The sequence below is a fragment of the Equus asinus genome, chromosome X, assembly GCF_041296235.1.
Source record: "Equus asinus isolate D_3611 breed Donkey chromosome X, EquAss-T2T_v2, whole genome shotgun sequence".
Lineage (NCBI taxonomy): Eukaryota > Metazoa > Chordata > Mammalia > Perissodactyla > Equidae > Equus > Equus asinus.
In genome coordinates this window covers 78,490,807-78,498,202 of record NC_091820.1, presented here as the reverse complement: position 1 = coordinate 78,498,202, position 7,396 = coordinate 78,490,807, and the positions used below count along the sequence as shown (strand labels likewise).

General features: G+C 38.0%; 1 pseudogene; it reads left to right on the top strand.

The window, feature by feature from the left end:
* The first annotated feature begins 5,833 nt into the window (after window positions 1–5,833).
* Window positions 5,834–7,162, top strand: LOC106829895 (tubulin alpha-1C chain pseudogene; annotated as a pseudogene).
* The last annotated feature ends 234 nt before the right edge of the window (window positions 7,163–7,396 follow it).

Genomic DNA, 7,396 nt, shown 5'->3' with positions numbered 1-7,396 from the left:
CGATGGCCTCTAAGTGTTCAAGTGGAAGGAAGAGTTGCATGTCTCTCACTTTAAATCAAAAGCCAGAAATTATTAAGGTTAGTGAGAAAGGCATGTTGAAATCCAAGATAGGCTGAAAGCTATACCTCTTATGCCAGTTAGCCAAGTTATGAATGCAAAAGAAAAATTCTTGAAGGAAATTAAAAGCGCTACTCCTGTGAAGACACAAATGATAAGAAAGCAAAATAGACATTGCTGATATGGAGAAAGTTTTGGTAGTTGGGACAGAAGATCAAACCAGCCACAACAGTCCCTTAAGCCAAAGTCTAATGCCCTAACTCTCTTCAATTCTATGAAGGCTGAGAGAGGTGAGGAAGCTGCAGAAGAAATGTTTGAAGCAGCTGTTGGTTCATGAGGTTTAAGGAAAGAAGCCATCTCCATAGGATAAAAGTACAAAATGAAGCAGAAAGTGCTGATGTATATAAACTGCAGCAAGTTATCCAGAAGATCTAGCTAAGATAATTAGTGAAAGTGACCATGCTAAGCCATAGATTTTCAATGTAGACAAAACAGCCTTATATAGGAAATAGATGTCACCTAGAACTTCCATAGCTAGAGAGGAGAAGTCAATGCCTGGCTTCAAAGCTATAAAGGACAGGTTAACTCTCTTGTTAGGGGCTAATATAGTTGGTGACTCTAAATTGAAGCCAATGCTTATTTACTGTTCTGAAAACCCTAGGGCCCTTAAAAATTATGCTAAATCTACTCTGCCTGTGCTCAATAAATGGAACAACAAAGCCTGGGTAATAGCAAATCGGTTTATAACATGGTTTACTGAATAGTTTATGCCCATTTTTGAGATCTACTGATAAAAACATTAAAAGATTATTTAAAAAATATTACTTCGCATTGACAATGCACCTGGTCACCAAAGAGCTCTGATGAATATGCACAATGAGATTAATATTGTTTTCATGCCTGTGAACACAACATCCATTATGCAGCCAATGGATCAAGGAGTAGTTTTGACCTTCGTCTTATTATTGAAGAAATACATTTCGTAAGGCTATAGCTGCCATAGATATTAATTCCTCTGATAGATCTTGGAAAAGTAAATGGAAAGCTTTCTGTAAAATATTCATCATTCTAGATTCCATTAAGAACATTTTTGATTCACGGAAAGAGGTCAAAATATCAATATTAACAAGAGTTTGAAAGAAGCTGATTGCAATCCTCATGGATGATTTTGAGGGGTTCAGGACATCATTCGAGGAAGTAACTGCAGATGTGATAGAAATTGCAAGATAACTAAAATGAGAAATGGAGCCTGAAGTTGTCATGAATTACTTCAATCTCATGATAGAACTTTAACAGATGAGGAGTTGCATCTTATGGATGAGAAAGAAAGTGGACTCTTAAGATGGAATGTACTCCTGTTGAAGATGGTGTGAAAATTGTTGAAATGACAGTAAAGAATTTATAATATTACATAAACTTCATTATAAAGCAGTGGCAGTGTTTAGAGGATTGACTCCAATTTTGGAAGAAGTTCTATTGTGGGTAAAATGTTCTCAAACAGCATTGTGCACTACAGAGAAATCGTCCATGGAAAGAAGAGTCTATCCATGTGGCAAAATTCATTGGTGTGTTATTCTAAGAAATTGCTACGGCCACCTTAACCTTGAGCAACCACCACTCTGATCAGTCAGCTGCTATCAACATCGAGGCAAGACCCTCTGCCAGCAAAAAGATTATGACTTGCTGAAGGCTCAAATGATGGTCAGCATTTTTTGGCAATGAAATGTTTTTAAATTAAGGTATGTACATTATTGTTTTAGACATAATGCTGTTGCACACTTCATAGACTACAGTATAATGTAAACATAACTTTTATACACACTGGGAAACCAACAGATTTGTATAAGTCACTTCATTACAATATTCATCTTATTGGGTGGTCTGGAACCAAACCCACAGTATCTCCAAGGTATGTCTGTATTTTGTAGTTATCCATTGTATCAGTAAATATCTCATTAATGTATACTTACATAGTGTTGTATTTCATAAATATATTATAATTTATTTTCAAACAAGTGATTTGTTTCATATTTTTGCTATTCTAAAATGGTGATTTTGGAGGATAATGTTTTTTGCCAATATTCTTGATTATCCACCTTAAGAAAAACTTTTGTCACATTGACAAATCAAGAGGCATGCAATTATTTTGAGTTTTGTATAGGTAGCATGATAAAGAGTAGGATAGAGAAATAAGAAGTTCCAAGCACTTGTTCCCTAATAGAAACATTAAAAATAAACAATGACAACTAGAGATGAGCTAAAATAACTTTACAGACACTCTGACAAACAGTCAAAGTTCTCAGGAAACCAATTAAACGCCCAATCAAGAAAAAGCCACATTAAAGCAGTAGGAAATCTAATGATGTATTTATTCACCCTTGCCCCAGCCCTTCCCTACCATGATGCAATGTGGTCAGGAGGAGGCAATGGCCCAATTTCCAATGGATTCCCTGAGAGACTGGTGTTTTTGTTTTTTTTTTTTTTTTTGCCTAACTCAGAGCTTAGATGGAAACAGCAGGATAGCTCAGTTCTTAGGTTGTGAAAAGCTGCTAGAAAGAGTAGAAATTGCCCACAAAAGTTAAGAGGGACTACAGACCTTCAGATGCCTGCAACAAGAGCTTACATACAGAGGAATACAGTAGAATATCTAAGTTACTGATAAGTAGCTAAGGTGAGACTATTCAGGTAATTAAGACATTCAAAAACAGCCATACATAAGGAAAAGAGAAAACACACATGCACGCACACACAGAGTACAGAAAAGATGCATGACCAGAAAAAACCTGAGAATATCTTTTTATACCTTAAGCCTTTATCCTGGGCTGATCTCAAGGCTCATGACATTCCCTGATGATTAATGAAGATCTTTTATGGCAAGGAACCAGAATGCAAAGACTGGGAGAGGTGGCTGTTTTTTTCAAATGCCCAATTTTCAACAAAATAGCACAAGGCGTTCAAAAAGAAAGGAAAATATGGCCCATTCAAAGGAAAATATAAAGTGGCAGAAAGCATCCATGGGGAAACAAAGGTGACAGACATACTAGACAAAGACTTAAAAAGAAACTGTCTCAAATATGCTCAAAGAGCTGGAGGAAAACATAGACAAAGAACTAAAGTAAGGAAATAAGGGAAATTATATGAACAAAATGAGAATATTGACAAAGAGATGAGAATGATAAAAATTAACTAAACAAATTCTGGAGATGAAAATTTAAATAACTGAATTGAAAAAAATCACTAGAAGTTTCAAAATCTGATGTAAGCAGGCAGGAAAAGATTCAGTGAACTAGAAGATCTGACATTTGAAATTGTCAAGTCTGAGGAAAAGAAAAAAATGAATAAAGGTAAACAGAGCCTATGGGTTTACGGGAAACCATCAAGTTGATTGATATACACACCATGAGGGTCCCAAAGAGAAAAAGGAGAGAATGGGGAAGAGAGACTATTTGAAGAAATTATGGCTAAAAAACTTACAAAATTTGAGGAAAGACATGGATACACAAGTTCAAGCTGCTCAACAGACTCCAGGTAAGATACACTCAAAAGACCCACAACAAGATACATTGTAATCATTGTGTCAAATGTCAAAGCCCACAACAGAATCTTGAAAATAGCAAGAGATTCATCATGTACAAGGGATGCCTAATAAGATTATCAAGGGATTCTTCAGCAGAAACCTTGGAAGTGAGAAGCAGTGGGATGGTATATTAAAGTGCTGAAAGAAAAAAAAGACTGTTAAGCAAGAATTTTATATCTGGCAAAAAATGTTCCTCAAAAATGAGAGAGAAATCAAGACATCCCCAGGTAAATGAAAGCTGAGGGCATACATTACCACCAGACTTGCTCTACAAGAAATGTTAAATGGAGTCCTTCAAGTTGAAATGAAACGATGCTAGGTAATAACTCATAGTCATAGAAAATATGAGTATCTCCAGTAAAGGTAAAACAATGGGCAAATATAAAAAACAATATTATTGGTTACCAGCTATACTTTTTTATTTTCTGCATGAATTAAAAAACACTTATAAAGAATAATTATAAATCTATGTTAACATGTATAATATATATAAAGATGTTATTTGTGACATAATATCTTAAAGTGGTGGTGGTAGGCTGTGAAGGAGGAGAACTTTGTGTGCTATTGAAGTTAAGATGTTATCAATTTAAAATAGATTGTTATAACTTTTGTATGTCATATGCAATTCACATGGTAATCACAAAGAGAATATAAATTATACACAAAAGGAAATGGGAAGGAAATTAAAAGATGTCACAACAGAAAAATAGCTGAATAAAAAGGAAGGCAGTGATGGAGTAAATGAGGGGGAAATGCTGCAAGATGTGCAGAAAATAAATAACAAAAAATAATAAAAATAACAAAAAAAATACAAAAGTACGTCCTTCCCTTTCAATACTTACTTTAAATGTTAATGGATTAAACTGCCTTATTAAAACATATAAATTGTCAGAATGGCTAAAAAAGAGGATCTAACAACAGGCTACAAGAGATCTACTTTAGATCTAAGAACACACATAGGTTGAAAGCGAAAGTACGGAAAAAGGAGATCCCATGCAAATATTAACCAAAAGAGCGCTGGAATGGTTACGCTAATATTAGACAAATTAGACTTTAAGTCAAAAATTTATATAAATGGCAAAAAGAACATTATATATTGACACAAGGGTCAATTCTCCTAGAAGGCAAAGTGATTATAAACATATATCCTTGAAAGGTCAGAGCTCTAAGAAAAAGGTAGTGCTAAGAGGGAAATTTATAGCTATAAATGTCAACACTAAGAACGAAGAAAGATCTCAAAGCAACAACCTAACATTTCACCTTAAGAACATAGAAAAAGGACATTCTTCAGATAGAGGATGCAGAGAGCCCTGGGAGACAGGCTTGCAGGAAATGCTTCATTAGCTGTAGCGCGCTGGTGCTGCTTAAATAGGACGTGCACTGGCTGTCATTAGGAAGTGTGGTATGGTTGCCATCACCCAACACAGAGAAAGGGCGATGGATTTTACTATGAGTATGCCAAGGACACCTCTAAACTTCCGTCATGCCAGGCAGATGAAGTTACTACTTTATTTCACCACTCTGCAGGTAACTGAAACTCAATTACCCCTGCGGCTCACTCTCACTCGCTTACATCCTCTTGAGTTCAGATAGCTCTGGTGCTTCTCAGATCTCCCCAGTCTGTTCTATTTGCTCTACCTCAAGGGTGAGCCTGTCATAGCCAGCCAACTACCCCCTCTTTCCAGAACTCACTTGAACATTTCAGCTCTACCTAGTAGACCATCTGCTTTGGTCTCTGGAGCCCTCATGCTGAGGCTTCTAATGAGGAACTGGCCTGAAGCATTTCTACACCTTCGTGTTTATTTTAATACTTTGGCTCTCTTGTTTTAGGGCTCTGTAAAAGATACATAATGAAATTTCTCCTGAAATGAATTACTGTGGTAGAAAAATTACACACATATATATTTTAAAATGAAATACCTCTATCTATATAAGCCTGCTTGAACAATTGGGTAAATATTTGCCTTTTTTAAAGCAATAATAAACTGGAATTTTTTCTTACTAAAACAAACAAAAAGAGACAAAAAGGAGACCAAGCCTGTCCGATGCCTGCCCTCCATAAACATGGCCCAGAAAGGGTTATATAGGGTGCCTCATGGCCAATAGGCCTCTCACTGCTTCTCTTCCAGACTCCGGCAGTGAGAGATCCTTGTTGTTCCTCACTTCCTCCAGCCTTGCAGAGTCCTACAATTCCAAGTTATGCATGAATGCACCTCCATTCACCTTGGGCAGGCTGGTGTCCAGATTGGCAATGCCTGCTTGGAGTTCTGCTGCCTGGAAAATGACATCCAGCCCAATGGTCAGATGCCAAATGACAAGATCATTGAGGCAGGAGATGACTCCTTCAACAGCTTCCTCAGTGGGACAGCTGCTGGCAAGCATGTGCCCAGGGTTGTGTTTGTAGACCTGAAATCCACAGTCATTGATGAAATTCACACTGCAACTTACCACCAGCTCTTCCACGCTGAGCAGCTCATCACAGACAAGGAAGATGCTAACAATAACTATGCCTTCAGGCACAACCATTAGTAAGATCAGTGACCTCCTCATGTACTGAATTCATAAGCTCATGACCAGTGCAAAAGTTTTCAGGGCTTCTAGGTTTTCCACAGCTTTGCAGGGCAACTGGTTCTTAGTCCACCTCCCTACAGATGGCACTTTTCTCTGTAGGTGATGCCAAGATGTCCAAACTGCAGTTCTCCATTTACCCAGCACCCCCAGGTTTCCACAGCTGTTGTTGAAGCCCATGACTCCATCCTCACCACCCATACCACCCTGGAGCACTCCGATTGTGCCTCTGTGGTAGAAAATGAGGCCATCTATGACCTCTATTATAGAAACCTCAATATTGAGCACCCAACCTATACTAACCTTAACCACCTTATTAGTCAGACTGTGTCCTCCGTCACTAACTGCTTCTTCCAGATTTGATGGAGCCCTGAATATTCATCTGACAGAATTCCAGGCCATCCTGGTGCCCTATTCCTGCATCCACCTCCCTCTGGTCACATATGCCCTTGTCATCTCTTCTAAGAAAGCTTACCATGAACAGCTTACTGTAGCAGAGATCAACAAGGTATACTTTGAGCCAGTCAACAAGACTGAGGCCCTCACCATGGTAAACACATGGCCTGCTTCTTCTTGTACCATAGTCACATGGTTCCCAAAGATGTCAGTGCTGCCATTGCCACCATCAAGACCATGCACACCATACAGTTTGTGAATTTATGTCCCACTAGCTTCTAATTTGGCACTCATTACTAGCCTCCTGCTGTGGTACCTGGTGGACACCTGGTCAAATATTTCAAATTGAGTAACAGCACAGCCATCGCTGAGGCCTGGGCTTTCCTGGGCCATAAGTTTGATCCAAGGTATACCAATTATGTCTTTGCTCACTGGGATGTGGATGAGGGCATGGAGGAAGGAGAGTTTTCTTAGCCCCCTGAGAAATGGCTGAAATTGAGAAGGATTATGAGGCAGTTGGAGTGGATAGTGCTAGAAGGAGAAGATGAGGCTGAAGAGCATTAACCTGTCTGCTGCAAATTTACACTCTGTTTTCTTGGGACTGTCTTATTTCTGTTTTTCTGTAAAGCTATCCATTATGGCCCTAACTTGTCAACATGTGATGTTTCCATTAAAAAAAGAAGAACAAACTAAACCTAAGGCTTGAAGAAGGAAAGAACTAGTAAATGTCAGAGTGGATATAAATAAAATATCAAGTAGAAAAACAATAGAGAATAATCAATGAAACTAAGATTGGTT